The sequence below is a fragment of the Heptranchias perlo genome, chromosome 20, assembly GCF_035084215.1.
Source record: "Heptranchias perlo isolate sHepPer1 chromosome 20, sHepPer1.hap1, whole genome shotgun sequence".
In the NCBI taxonomy this organism is placed as follows: Eukaryota; Metazoa; Chordata; class Chondrichthyes; order Hexanchiformes; family Hexanchidae; genus Heptranchias; species Heptranchias perlo.
The window spans coordinates 26710370-26725498 of NC_090344.1; the positions used below are offsets into that span (position 1 = coordinate 26710370).

General features: G+C 43.3%; 2 non-coding genes across 2 annotated transcripts; one reads left to right on the forward strand and one right to left on the reverse strand.

Moving 5' to 3' along the window:
- Positions 1 to 4127: 4127 nt before the first annotated feature.
- On the forward strand, positions 4128 to 4216 carry trnap-cgg (transfer RNA proline (anticodon CGG)). Its single transcript is given in 2 exon segments — positions 4128 to 4163; positions 4181 to 4216. It is a non-coding gene; the product is annotated as a tRNA-Pro (tRNA).
- Positions 4217 to 12642: 8426 nt separating this feature from the next.
- Positions 12643 to 12716, reverse strand: trnat-ugu (transfer RNA threonine (anticodon UGU)). The gene has a single exon. It is a non-coding gene; the product is annotated as a tRNA-Thr (tRNA).
- Positions 12717 to 15129: the final 2413 nt, after the last annotated feature.

The following is a 15129-nucleotide window of genomic DNA, read 5'->3' on the forward strand; positions in this document are numbered from 1 at the left end:
CTCTGTCCATTTCGCTTGTCCGTTTACCTGTGCATTCCGACACTGACTGGATTTCTCGCTGTGTTTATCTTTGTGTATCCATCAGTGCGTTGATACACGGATGATTATGTGTGATTGTATTTGTTACATTAAATAAATTAGGGCTTCAGACAATTCTCGCTCTGACATTGGAGAACTATTGAGCCGAACTTTACAGCGAAGTGTTGTTTGTTGTGGTGCTGAAACGAAAACATCGTAAGAGGAGCAAAAAGGGAAAAGGAGAAAAACTTGTGAGGGAAAATGAGGACAACTCTCAACGTTTTACAAGTATATTAAGAGAAAGAAAGGAGGCTTAGAGTAACTTGGGCCGCTTAAAAACAGATGGAGGTGATATTGTAATTGAAAATCAGGAAATGGCATTTGCTCAATTTTTACTTTGCACCAGTTGTCACAGAAATGGATGAGGATAACATCCCAGAGACACGAGGGAAACTGTTAATAAATCACGGGGATTCGTATAAGTAAAATAACGGCAATGGAGAAAATAATTGGGCGAAAGATAGACAAATCTCCAGGACCTGATTGTCACCATCCCAGGGATTAAAAGGAACAGGTGAGGAAATTGTACATGCTTTAGTAATGATCGATGAAAACTCTCTTGATTCGGGAATTGTTATTTAACGAAGAGCATCTGGATTGGAGGCTTCTGTTTGAGAAAGATCTCGAAGTGATAATTGAGAGACCGAAAATGAAGCTGTTTGGCAGGAGCGCTGATGCTGTCGGTTTTGCGCTTCTCTCGTGTTGCACAATTGTTAAGCGTGCGTTACTTATTTATAGCAGTGTGGGCTCCTGACATGACCAGGTTGTGAGTTCGAGCGTCTTCCAAAACAATCAAACCTTTTACTCCGAACATTTTGACTGGAGTTCAAGGTACAACTGGTATGTTCCATAACGCATCTACTTCTCAGTGTTCCCATGTGGGCTCTTGGGTTCCTCTGGTCTACCGTCTTGCAATAGGAGGTGCCAGTTTATTTGTTCATCGGGAGAGAGGGGGCTTTTAGCGGCAGCTCCAATGGCAAAGGGGCCGGTACAAGATCTTTAAATCTAAAGAACCAAACAAACAATTCTTCTTTTCGTTAAGCCGATATTCATCGGTTGGAAGTGTCGTGTGGGGAAAATTTGGAAGGGAAATATTCTGCCTGGTGTCACTGTGTCACGGGTGAAATTATTCAGCTTACATATGTTAATACGCTGAAAGTTCGAGAGGCCTTTTGCAGCTCCCGTGTGGGACAAGTTCAGCTTTTGAGCCAATTGGTAAAGTGTGATTTTAATTGCTGCTAACGAATGACAAGACATTTGGCACAAACAAGAAGAATTATAAACTCACGAGTTCACTGCCCATGTTTCTTACATCATGTTTAACAGGAACAAGGATTCTCCTCAACACAATACTGAGAATTGTATCAAACGGACCTCACTCTTGCTCGACGGCTGCAGGGATAATTCAGAGACCTCCCATGAATACGTACGATGGGAGCTTATGTCGTATCGAGCCTGGGTAGCTCAGTCGGTGGAGTATCAGACTAAAGTGGGTAGTGAGATGATGGTTCCGCGTTTAACTCCCTATCCAGGTTCCAAATTGCTGAACAGCTGGCAAGCTGTGTCTTTGCAGCGGGACCTGCGATGTGTTGTCAAAGCTTCGGTATTATTTGTATCCCAGGGATGGGCAGTAATGCGCTGTCTGAGGCGGTTCCCGATCAGGAATTCAACTTTTACAAAATACTTTTCTGTATTAGTTCACTGTATTAACTTGTCAAAACTGATTAAACAATGTAAAAAGGACGAATACTTGTTCAAATCGCCATTTATCAACCAGTAACTTTCTGTTTCCGGCTGAAAGAAATGCTAACTTTTTTTTATGCACTCATTCACCAGGCCGAATTTAAGGAGTTCAGAGGGGAAGTGAAAAAGGAAATGAGAGGCAAAGAGAAATATGACTATAGGCTGACGGCCAACATAAAAGGGAATCCAAATGTTTTCGACAGGCATGTAAACATTAAACGGGTAGTAAGGAGAGGGGAGAGGCCGAGTAGGCCCGATAAAGGAGATCTACTCATGGAGGCAGAGGGGATGGCCCAGGTACCAAATGAATACTTTGCATCTGTCTTTACCAAGAAGATGCTGCCAGAGTCTCAGCAATAGAAGGTATAGTTAAGATACTGGATGGTCTAAAAATTGAAAAAGAAGAGGCACTTGAACGGCTGGCTGTACTTGAAGTGGATAAACCACCAGGTCCGGATGGGATGCATGCTAGGATGCTGAGGGATTTAAAGGTGTTAATTGCGGAGGTACTGGCCATAATCTACAAACATCCTGAGATATGTGGGTGGTCCCAGAGGACTGGAGAATTGCAAAGGTTACATACACCCTTGCCAAAAAAAGGGTGTACGATTAAACCCAGCAACTATAGGCCAGTCAGTTTAACCTCAGTGGTGGGGAAACTTTTAGAAACGATAACCTGGGACAGAATTAACAGTCACCTGGACGAGGGTGGATTGATTAGGGAAAGCCAGCACGGATTTGTTGAAGGCAAATCGTGGTTAACTAACCTGTAAGAGTTTTTTGATGAGGTAACAGAGAGGATAGATGAGGGCAATTCAGTTGATGTGGTGTATGTGGACTTTCAAACGGTGTTTGCTAAAGTGCCGCATGGTCGGCTTATCATCAAGATTGCGGCCCATGGAATAAAGGGGGCAGTAACAACATGAATGCAGAATTGACGAAGAGCAGGAAACAGAGATTACTGGTGAACGGTTGTTTTTCGAACTGGAGAGAGTTGTACAGTGGTGTTCCCCAGGGATCAGTGCTGTGACCACTGCTTTTCTTGATATACATTAATGACTTGGACTTGAGTGCACAGAGCACAATTTAAAATTTGCAGGTGAAACAAACCTTGGAATGGTCGTAAACAGTGATAAGAATAGTGATAGACTTCAAAGGATGTGGGTAGTCTGGTGGCATGGGCGGAGACGTGGCAGATGAAATTTAATGCAGAAAAATGAGAAGTGATACATTTCGGTTGGAAGAACGAGGAGAGGCAATATAAACTCCAGGGTACAAATGTAAAAGCGGTACAGGAACAAAGAGGGGTTTATGTGTACAAATCGTTGAATGTGGCAGGGCAGATTGAGAAAGCGGTTAAAAAGCATACGGGATCCTGGGCTTTATAAATAGATGTATAGAGTACAAAAGTATAGTTGTCATGATGAAACTTTATAACACACTGGTTTGAACACAACTGAATTATTGTGTCCGGTTCTGGACATGGCACTTCAGGAAAGATGTGAAGGCCTTAGAGGGGGTGCAGATAAAAACAAATAGCATAATTCCATGGATGAGGGACTTTAGTTACGTGGATAGGCAAGAGAATCTGGGGTTGTTCTCCTTGAAACAGAGACGGTTTTGTCGAGATTTGATAGAGGTATTCAAAATCATCAAGTGTCTGGACAGAGGAGATGGAGAGAAGCTGTACCTATTGGCAGAAGGATCAAGAACCAGAGGACATAGATTTAAGGTGATTGTCAAAATAACCAAAGGTGACATGAGGAAAAACTTTTTTACACAGCGAGAGGTTCGGATCTGGACTGCCCGAGGGTACGATGGAGGCAGATTCAATCATGGCCTTCAAAGGGGAACTGGATAAGTACTTGAAAGGAAAAATAATGCAGGGCTTCGGGGATAGGTTCTAGCTGGATTGCTCTTGCAGAGAGCTAGCACTGACTCGATGGCGCGAATGGCCTCTTTCCGTGCTGTAACATTTCTATGATTCAATTCTATGTATAGGATGCAATGCAAAGGGAACAGAGCGTGCCACAAATCGACACGACTCTCAGTATCCTCCCAAGCAATGCAGTTTAAGAGCAGCTAATTCTGAAACGTCTTACTTGATAACTCAAGTCGTGGACTCGAAAGCAATTTGGTAAAGGGAGACTAATATTGGTGAATGGAAATAGTTGGTGTACAATTTGATATTGCTGTGCATCCGAATAGAAAACGAGATTGGATGGACAGAAGTGGTCTGAAAGGATGGCCGATCGGCTGTGAGAAGCAACGAACATTTACACTGGCTGCACAACTAAGCTAACAGCGGCTCGTTGGTCTAGGGGTATGATTCTCGCTTCGGGAGTTTCATTGAGTAATATGCGAGAGGTCCCGGGTTCGAATCCCGGACGAGCCCTCATGTGTTGCTTCTTTGAGTGAAAAGTTACCAATTGGCTTCTCACATCTTTTCAGTTTTGTTGTTGGGAGAACTGAATTGTAGCCAGAGGATGTTTGAGCTCCAGTGGACTGAATGCCGAAGTTTCGTCGGCGCAACGCACATGAAACAAATAAAATGTCTCAGGATGATGAGGAGATTGAAACTGAATTTGGATTTTTCCCAATTCAGGCGGATATTAGATGACGGTATAGAAAGGCACATATCCAAGTTTGCCGATGACACCAAGATGGGCAGTATTGGAAGCAGTGCAGATGAAAGCATAACATTACAGAGAGGCATTAATATAACAAATGAATGGGCAAAATTGTGGCAAATGGTTCTGAATTCCGTCAAGTGTGAGGTCATCCACTTTGGACCTAAAAGGATAAATCAGAGTACTTTCTAAATGGTGAAAAGCTCGAAACAGTGGAGGTCCAAAAAGACTTAGGGGCCCATGTACATAGATCATTAAAATGTCATGGACAGGTATAAAAATAATCAAAAAGGTTAATGGAATGTTGGTCTTTATAACTAGACGACTAGAATACAAGGAGATAGGCATTATGATACAGCTGTACAAAGATCTGTTTAGACCACACCTGGAGTATTGTCTTCAGTTCTGGGCAACGCACCTTAGGAAGGATATATTGGCTATGAAGGGAGTGCAGCGTCGATTTACTAGAGTGCTACCTGGACTCCAAAGTGTAAATTACGCGGAGAGATTACATAAACTCGGGTTTGCCTCGAAATAAGTACATTAAGTGCTGATTTGATCGAACATTTCAAAATATTAAGGGGAACTGGTGGGGTAAACAGAAAAAAAAATTTTCGCCCGTCAGCGTGTCTCGGACTCGGGGACAGAGCATAAACATTAGGGTCAGGACTTTCAGGCGTGAAGTTGGGAAACACCTCTGCAAGCAAAGGGAGGCAGAAGTTTGGAACTCTCTTCCGCAAACTGCAGTTGATGCGAGCTCAATTGTCAATTTTAAGACTGAAATTGATAGATTTTTGTTGACCAAAGGCATTAAGGGATATGTGGCTCAGGCGATAATATGCAGTTAGATTACATATCAACCAGGATCTCACTGAATTGCGCAACAGGCTCGAGGGGCGAACTGGTATACTTTTGCTCCTCAGCTCCTCATTGTTCCAGAATGATCCTGCATTGTATTGGGAATCGAACCAAGGTCTCCAGCGCAACAAGTAAGAATTCGACCCCAAGCACCATCAATGCGCGCGTTTGTAACAGCAGCATGTGTCCATTTGGAATCCGATCTGAATGAACATGCCGTTTACAGCTGCGGTGGCCGAGTGTTTAAAGCGTTGGACTCAAAATTCAATTGAGGTTTTCCTGCCCAGGTTTGAATTCTGCTCGCAGAGCTACTGTTTAAAGATCCCTTCAGTGCTGAAATAGATTAATTGGAGTTAATTGACCGCATTTATCTCTCTCCCAGAATGAGAGATTCTCCAGCGAGGCCTATGATTTTAACTTGTATCCAATCTTCTCTTTCAAGATTTCAAGACCCAAGAAGGAATCTCTCCCAATCTGTAACATAAATTCTGCTAGTTTGCAAAACCTGACATTTATACTCTTTATTTTCTTTGCCTGCATCTCTCCATCTCTCCATGTCTCCGTCTCTTGTCTCTCTGTATTGTCCACAATGGAATTCTCAGGCTTCCTTGAACGGCGATGGCTGATCTAACCTGCAACAATAGCAGAGAAGGTTAAAGAAAAAAAGATTGAGGAAGTAGGAAAAGGAAAGGTGCAACCCAGCTGATAATTTCGTAGCTAATGTTTCCACATTCGTGGCTCTTCGTTCTCATAGTGAATGAAAGCAGCAATTTGAGTAAAGTGTACTTATGGTGGAGTGTAAACTATGACGATGCCGAGACAGACGACAATGTCGTTTCAGCGTAATTCATTCTGTAAAGTGTTACTTGATAATACAAGTCGTACACTGAAAACAAATTTGATAAAGAGAGACGAATATTGTTGATCTGAAATAATTAGTTTAGAACCTGATATTGCTCTACATCGTATATCGTACAAGAAAGCGAGTTTGGATGGCCATGGTGTTCTGAAAGGATGGCGGATCGGCTGCGTGGCAGCGAAATTTTACAGTGGCTGCACGGCTCTGTTACCAGTTGGACTTTGGATCCGATTCTCGCTCAGGGAGTTTCACTGGTTCAAATCCCAGTATGAGCCCCCTTGCGTCCCCATTTTTCGCCAAAAACCACCAATTGGCTTCTCACATCTTTGAAGCAAGTGCAGAAGGCAGGTTTGACTTATCTCCAGCCGAGCATGTTTGAACACCAGAGGACAGAATGCAGAGGGTATGTCCTCGAAAGACACGTAGACGAAATGAAGATAATCTTTCAAGAAGTTGTGCAGATTGAAGCCGGCACATGAATTTATCCCAATTCAGGCGATTTCATGGGTACAGATACAAAAGGTAAAGGAAGCTGCTTTGGCCTGGAACCAAACCCCTGGTTTCCCGTCGGCAGGCGAGGGTTCTCCACTCAACCACCAATCCACACACGGCTGCAGGCTGCACGTGCAGCGTTGAATACAAGTCTGGAACATGCAGTCTGGTCGAGTTCCTGTGATGAGCCTGCGCAGTCTACAACCGCGTGCTACCTGTGGGTGACCAAACGAGTGGGTCAAGCATGGTCTTGAAATTCACTGAGATTCGAAATCACTTCACACCGCCACTGTAAAATGGTGAAATAAATAAGAGCTGTAGTTACCAGGCAGTGTTTACTTTTTTCAGAAATAATGTAAGAATCCAGCCCTATGTACACGTCTAATATTTCACGGCATGCGACGAATTTCCTTTAAGCTGCCACCTAAATTCTGCTCAATCACAGAATTGGAGATTTATACTATTTTTCTTTGCATGTATCTATCTATCTCTGTCTGCGTTTCTTCACTTTCGCTGTTGATCCCTAATGGACTTATCAGGCTTCCTTCAACAGCCAGGTCTGCAAACCCGGGATGGGAAAAGGCTGTCGGTTCTTCGTCCAATTGATGGATTTCGACGGGATGAGATTTGCTATTTTCCGTCTCCGTTTTCGGAAAAAATAAACCCAGATGGGATTCCCCCTCCTCGGGTCCCGTCACCTCCGGTCATGGGAATGAACCCGATCTAGCACTCGATTTAATATCTGTATTCTCCTTGTTTAACAATAAAATTATGGGGATATATTTATTTTGAGGATACATTTTAGAAATGAACACATTACAGACTTATTCGAAAACGAGAAGCACGTGGGATTAAAGGGTCGGTGGAAACGTGGGCAAGTAATTGGCTAAAGGATCGGAGGCCGAGATTAGTGGTGAACTGATGTCTTTCTGACTGGAGAGAAATATGCAGTGGGATCCCCCAGGTGTCGGTATTAGGATTATTGCTTCTCTTGTTATATATAAATGACTTGGATGTGGCAATAGGGAGCACAATTTCGAAGTTTGCGGATGATACAAAACTTGGTAACGTAGTAAATAGTGAGGAAGATAGCAGCAGACTTCAAGAGGACAACGACAGACTGGTGAAATGGGCAGTCACGTGACAGATTTAACGCCGATCAGTGTGAAGTGATGCACTTTTGGAAGAAGAACATGGAGAGGCAGTATAATCTAGATGGAACTATTTATGGGGGGTTGCAAGAGCAGAGGGACCTGGGGGAGCATATTCAGTAAACAGGGCAAGTTGATAAGGTAGTTAAGAAAGCGTATGGGATACTTGGCTTTGTAAATAGGGGCATTGAATACATTAAAAAGGGAAATCATACTAATCCTTACAAATTATTGGTTAGCCCTCAGCTGAAGTATATTGTACAGATCTGGGCACCACACTTTAGGATGAAAAGGCATTGAAGAGGATTCAGAGCAGGTTGACCTGAATGACACCAGTGATGAGGGACTTCAGTTATGTGGAGAGATTGGAGAAGCTGGGATTGTTCTCCTTGCAACCGAGATGGTTAACGGGGTTTTGAAAGAGCAAGTCGGGAGAAACTGTTTCCTCTGGTAAGTGGGTCGGTAACCGGAGATCACAGATTGAAAATAATTGGCAAAAGAACTGGAGGGCAATTGAGAAGAATTTTTTTCACACAGAGGGTTGTTAAGATCAGGAACGCACTTCATGAAATGGTGGTTGAAGCAGATTCCATAGGATCATTCAAAAGGCAATTGGACATAATTGAAGAGGACTAATTTGCAGTGTTATGGGGAAAAATCTGGGGTGTGGGTCGAATTTGGACAGGTCTTCGAAAAAGCTGACACTGGCACGACGGCCGAATGGCCTCCTTCTGTGCTGTAAGATTCTATGATTCTATGATTACCTTCTGAATCATTGCAATTGAGGCTATTCAGTGTTGAGCAACCAAGAAAATTATAACCATGATATTCGGCTTCTCCATTCCCTTATGAATATCGCAGCTTACAATGTCCATGCGGGGGTGGGACTGAATGGGGGATAGAGTGCGGAGATTGGAATGGAAGCCCAGCAAAATGAACTTGGTCTCATCAGTTTTTGTTATTTTTCCTACCAGTTGCCCGAAGCAGGCGGTGAACCTTCTTCTCGAGAGAGGATCGTCATTTCAGTTCAGAAGGGAAAAGGTATCAAGAAAATCGGGTAAAACGCACACAGAATGATCCGGGACTTACAGCACACCCCTTTTAAACAGACACAGATACGGAATAATCCGGGACAAACAGTATGTCCCTTTTTAACGGACACAGACACGGAATGATCCGGTCATAAATCTTCATTGTGGTCCATAAGTTTCTCTTACGTTGACCATAAGATTAACTTTATTTACAATGACACCAAAGTACAATCTGATACTTCGCGACCATACAATCTCAACACCTTCCTGGAAGGAACTGTAGCTGATTTCAGCAAACAATGCAATACCCACGGTCTGCCGTTTCCAGAAGGATGGGTCTTCGACCAGATCTTTTGGGTGGACTGAATGAGAGAAACAAAACTTAAACAAAATAACGACGAGGATGGTATTCGAACCCACGCGTGCATAGCACCATAGATTAGCAGTGCATCGCCTTAACCTCTCGGCACCCTCGTCGCATGCTGAAATAAGCGAAAGCTCCTTTAGTCAAAATGAAAATACTGGCTATGTTGCCAACCTGAAGTGAAAACTGGAAATGTGTTTATCCTCAGCAGGTCAGGCAGGATCTTTAGACATGGAAACAGAGTTAACGTTTCAGGTCGATGGCTATCACATGAGTATTCCAACTCACTCAACTTGCGCCTTGTAGATGGTTGAACGGCATTAGGGAATTAGAAGGTGAGTGACTTGGCTCAGAATATCCAGCCTCTGATCTGCTCTTGTAACCACAGTATGCATGTGGCTGGTCCAGTTATGTTTCTGGATGTTGATGGTGGGGGTTCAGCGATGTTAATATCAAATCCCCACAGAAGAGATTTACTGCAAAGATTCTAGGGATGAGGGGTATAAGTTTCATGGATAGATTGGAGAAGCTGGGGTTGTTCTGCTTGGAACAGAGACGGTTACGAGGAGATTAGATAGATGTATTCAAAATCATGAAGGATCTGGACAGAGGAGATAGAGAGAAACTGTTGCCATTGGCGGAAGGTTCAAGGAGCAGAGAACATCGATTTAAGGTGTTTGGCAAAAGAACCAAAGGTGACATGAGGAAAAACTTTTCTACACAGCGAGTTTTTAGGATCTGGAATACACCGCCGGAGGGGGTGGTGGAGGCAGATTCAATCATGGTCTTCAATGAGGAACTGAATAAGTATTTGAAACGAAAGAGAATGCAGGGCCACAGGGAAAGGGTGGGGGAGTGGGTCTGTCTGGATTGTACTTGCAGAGAGCCGGCACGGACTCGATGTGCCGAATGGCCTCTTTTCGTGCATTGACCTTTCTTTGATTCTATTCTATTTGTGGGAGGCGATGCGAAGCGACCGGAGCGTGATGTAAATCGACCTGCTCATGTCCATTCCCTGATAATAAATCCTAGTGTGATGCAAAGAAGAAATTCATAATTATGGTGCATATCTTTTATATTATACTGACAATAAGAGGTACTCGGTTCACCAGGGCGCCATTGTGCACATTGATTGATAATTCGCCGAGATCACCCCTGACAGTCCCAACACCTCCATCTGAGAAACAGTTGGGTAGCAATCCAGACTTTGCTGAATTGTGCAAAAATGTGTAAACCAGCAATGCGGAAAAGCACTTCTTATCAAAGATGGGTTTTTGGTGAGGCGGCCAAAATGGAAGGGTGCACAAATTCTGGCAGCAGTGAGATTCGAACCCACATAATTCAAAAATGGAAACCAGCATCTGAGACAGCGCAGTTACTCACGCATATGATAAGCCATTCAGATCTGATGATAAAGGTCATAGAGCTGAAACGTTCCCTTTGGTTCTTTCACCACAGGTGCTGCCTGACCTGCTCAGCGTTTTCAGCATTTTCTATTTTCATTTTTGTGATTTCACAATGGCTGTTTTCCTGAAAACACCCAATTTGACCCAAGGACGCAGCTCAAACTTCACTTTCCTCACGCGCTTAAAGTCTGCCGTTTCCGAACAAAATCTCCTCCGCGCCGAGCTTTCAAAGGACCTTTCGCTCACGGCCAATCTCCTGTAATCGACACCTTTTCACCATTGCCGCTCTTTTCATTTCTCCTCATTCCTTTTCAATCGGACATTTCCACAGACCTATTAAGATCAAGCGGAACATTTCCGACTTTCCTGCACCGCCCAGTTTGCCAAAAATGCACATTTCAGCCGTCTTTCGCAGCTGTGTAGCGCCGCCCGTCTCTCCCGCACATCAACTGTTCGGGGAAAAGCGCCAACGACCATGAAAACAAAACCCAGTTCTTCAGATAACATCCCCCGTGTCACAAGATGGAAATTTCACGGAAAAGTATGCGCTGTCCTACCGAATGCCAGCCCTGCTTTCTTCGAGCTTGTCTCTGGAGCAGATCGAAATGTATCGACTGGTTTCAAGGCACAAATGAACATTGATGCGAACGGGACATGTGGCCCCGAGAAACAGCGGTCGATGGAGAGCAAACTTAAAGCCGGAAGAATGTGAAAGTGAATGTTAGAGTAGGCAAGGCCGCAGGAAAGTCTCAATGAAATAGACCATGATCGTAGAAGGAAGGAAAAGCTGGAAGAAGCGGCAGGTCTGAATTATGGATCATCCAGCAGAGACACATGGAGAACAAAAACAGGATAAAGACAAAAGGTGCTGGGGCAGAAAGAAAAAGCACGAAATAAGAGGAATGAAAAGAGAGTGAAAGAAAGAATGGGAGAGAGGGAGGTGAAAGAAAGAAAGAGAGAGAGAAAGAAAGATAGAAGGGAGAGAGAAAATCAAGCGTGCAATACTCACCCCGCAAACGGGCGCTGCTCCCAATCGGCTACACTTCGCCCCACAGACCCTCATCCCATTCACACCATCCTTCAATACACTGTCAATGTTGTGCAGTGAAACAGAGAGTTTAAAGGTATAAAGACACACACACCATCCTAAAATACACTTTCAATACCTGTGCAGAGAGACAGAGAGTTTAAAGATACAGAGTTACTTACATACTATCCTACAGTACACATTAAACATCCGTGCAGTGAGTCAGAGAGTTTACAGGTACAGAGACACTCACAGCGTCCCACAATACACTTTAAACCATGTGCAGTGAGACAGAGCGTTTAAAGATATCGAGAAATTCACCTTCTTTTTTCAAAAGTGGTACATCCCAGAAGCAAGAGAGAGCGTGGGTCAGTCTCCCTCTCCTAATAGAGCTGAGGCTTGTCAGTCAAGAGTCCTCTCCTCCGTGTATTGGCAGTGGAGGAAGTGCAGAGTAGATTTAATAGAATACCTTCAGCCTGACCGGCCTGTAATTACTTGATCTATCCTTTTCTCCCTGTTTATACAACAGTACAACTTTAGCAGTCCTCCAATCCTTCGGCATATCACCTGTAACCAGAGAGGATTGGAAAATGATGGTCAGAGCCTCCGTTATTTCCTTCCTTGCTTCTGTTAACAGCCTGGGATATATTTCATCGGGGTCTGGAGATTCAGGTGGAGTGATCTGCGGACTTCATTTTCCTCTTTGCAAAGATTTTCACCGCAGGTCAAGATCACAAGTCTCGGTCCAAATTAGGACTACTTCCGGGTTTGAACGTCAAATCGTGAATTATACCCTGACCTCAACGAGCCCAAAAACGAGAACGTGTCTTTAAGTTAACCCGTTGCTGACACATTCTATGAGAGGTCTGACTGCACAATGAAAGGGCGTTTTAGAAGAGTCAATTTGATATCCGTTTCCTCCTCAAACCTGAACAAATACCAATTCCAAAGTGCCATTTTGTCGCTAAATTCCACAAATAAGGTTAAAATAATTAGCTATGCAAGGCACTGCTGGGAGTTGAACCCAGGATCTCCTGTTTACAAGACAGATGCTTTAACCAACTAAGCCACAGCGCCCATTCATGATAGCTCAGCCCCACCTCCTCTCACTAATATCTATCAGCGATACGTCACTGTCTGTTTGGGGTTCAGACCGTTTCATCTTTGTCTGTTTGGTTTGTCCGTTCACCTGTGCATCCCGATGCTGCCGACATATCTTGTTTTGTTTATCTTTGTGTCTCCATCAATGCGTTGATATGCGGATGAGTATGTGTACTTATGTTTGTTACATTAAATAAATTACCGGTTTCGACAATTCTCGCTCTGAAAGTGAAGAACTACTGAGACGCACTTTACTTTGTTTATTTTGGTGCTGAAAATAAAAAACCGTAAGAGGTCCAAACAGGGAAAAGGAGATAAACCTGTTAGGGAAAATGAGGACAACAGTCAAGATTTTTACCAGTATATTAAGTGAAATAAGGGAGGCTGAGAGTAATGTGGGCCGCTTAAAGACAGATGGAGGTGATATTGCAATTGAAAATCATGAAATGTAGAGTTGCTAAATATTTACTTTGCTTCGTTCGTCACAGAAATAAATGAGGCTATCATATCAGAGATATGAGGAAAACTGTAAATAAATCAAGGGGTTTCAGTATAAGTAAAATAATGGCAATGGAGAAAATAATTAGATTAAAGATAGACAAATCTCCAGGACCTGATGGTGACCATCCCAGGGGACTGAGAGGACTAGGTGAGGAAATTGTACATGCTTCAGTCATGATCGTTCAAACTCTCTTGGTTCAGGAATTGTTCCTTTGATGGAAACAATTTCAATGTCACTCCATTATTTAGGATGGGTAGCAGAGATGATGTTGGAAATTATAGACCCATTAGTCTGACATCCGTTGTGGGGAAGTTGCCAGTATCCGTTATTAGGGAAAGAAAGATTGAGCACTTGGATAAACATGAATTGATCAGAGAGAGCAAGCATGGATTTGTAAAGGGTAAGTCAAGTCTAACAAAACTAGTTGAACTTTATGAAGATGTAACTAACGTGGTAGATAATGGAGTATCCATGGTTGTTAAATGATATTGACTTCCAGAGGTATTCGATAAGGTACCATATAAGAGATTGTTAACGACAATGAAAGTGCGTAGAATTTAAGGCAACCTAATGAAATGGGTAGGGAGTTGGTTAGAAGGTGGGAGACAGAGTCCCGGTATATAAATGACGTAGACGAAGGAATAGAGAGCCGTGTATCCACGTGTGTCGCTGACACCAAGATAGGTGTCACGGTGAGTCGTGTAGATGGAAGCATAAAGTTACAAAGGGAAATTGATAAATTAAGTGAGTTGGCAAAACTGTGGCAGATGGAGTAACATAGAATTACATGGAAAGTACATCACGGAAACAGGCAATTCGGCCCAACTAGACAATGCCGGTGTTTATGCTGCAAACAAGCATCCGCCATCCCCATTTAATCAAACCCTATGAGCAAACCCTTCGATTCCTTTCTCCTCCACTTGTTTTTCCAGCTTCGCTGTAAACGAATCCATGCTATTCGCCTAAACTACTCCTTGTGGGAGCGAATTGAACATTCTAACCACTCTCTGGGTGAATGTGTTCCTCTTGAATGCCATATTGAATTAAATAGTGAATACCTGATATCCATGGCCTCAATGATTTGGAGTTCCCACCTCCACAAATGCAAACACCTTATCTCCGTCTAACCTATCAAACCCTTGCATAATCTTAAAGTCCTATATCAGGTCACCCCTCAGCCTTCTCTTTTCTATACAGAAGAGTTCCAGTCTGTTCAAACTTTCAATATGGAGAAGTGTGAGTTCATCGACTCTGGACTGAAGTAAGATGGATCAGAGTATTTTCTAAATGGTGAGAAGCTAGGAACTGTGGAGGAGCAGAGAGATTTCGGGGTCCAAGTACAGAAATCGCTAAAAGCCAGTGGAATGGTCGAAAAATTTATTTAAATGTCTCATGGGATGTTGGCCTTTATCTCAAAGAAGCTGGTTTTCAAAGGGGGAGAATGTTACAGATAGAAATATCTGCTGAGACCCCATTTAAAGTACTGCATTCAGCTCTGGGCACCAAACATCAGGAAGGAAATATTGGCCTTGGAGGGGCTGCAGCGCAGATTCACCAGAATGATACCGGGGCTAAAATGGTTAAATTATGAAGACAGGTTATGCGGAGGTCGGTCCTCATTTTTCTCTTATGGATCCGGCCCCATCCGTTTACTGTTGACGGGAGCGCGTCTGATACTAAGTCAGTCAGAATTGGATGCAAATCTCATAACCGGCACAGCGGCTCTGGAACTGGCGACTGGTTTTACATTGAGTCTTTTTTATGGGATAGGCTGTACATTGTTTGTATAATAACAATAAGTTTGATACAATGAAGGTTTTTTCAGTTATTTCCCATTTCCACCCAGTTTTACATAGCAAAAGGTAACAATATTTAAGGGATGTGATG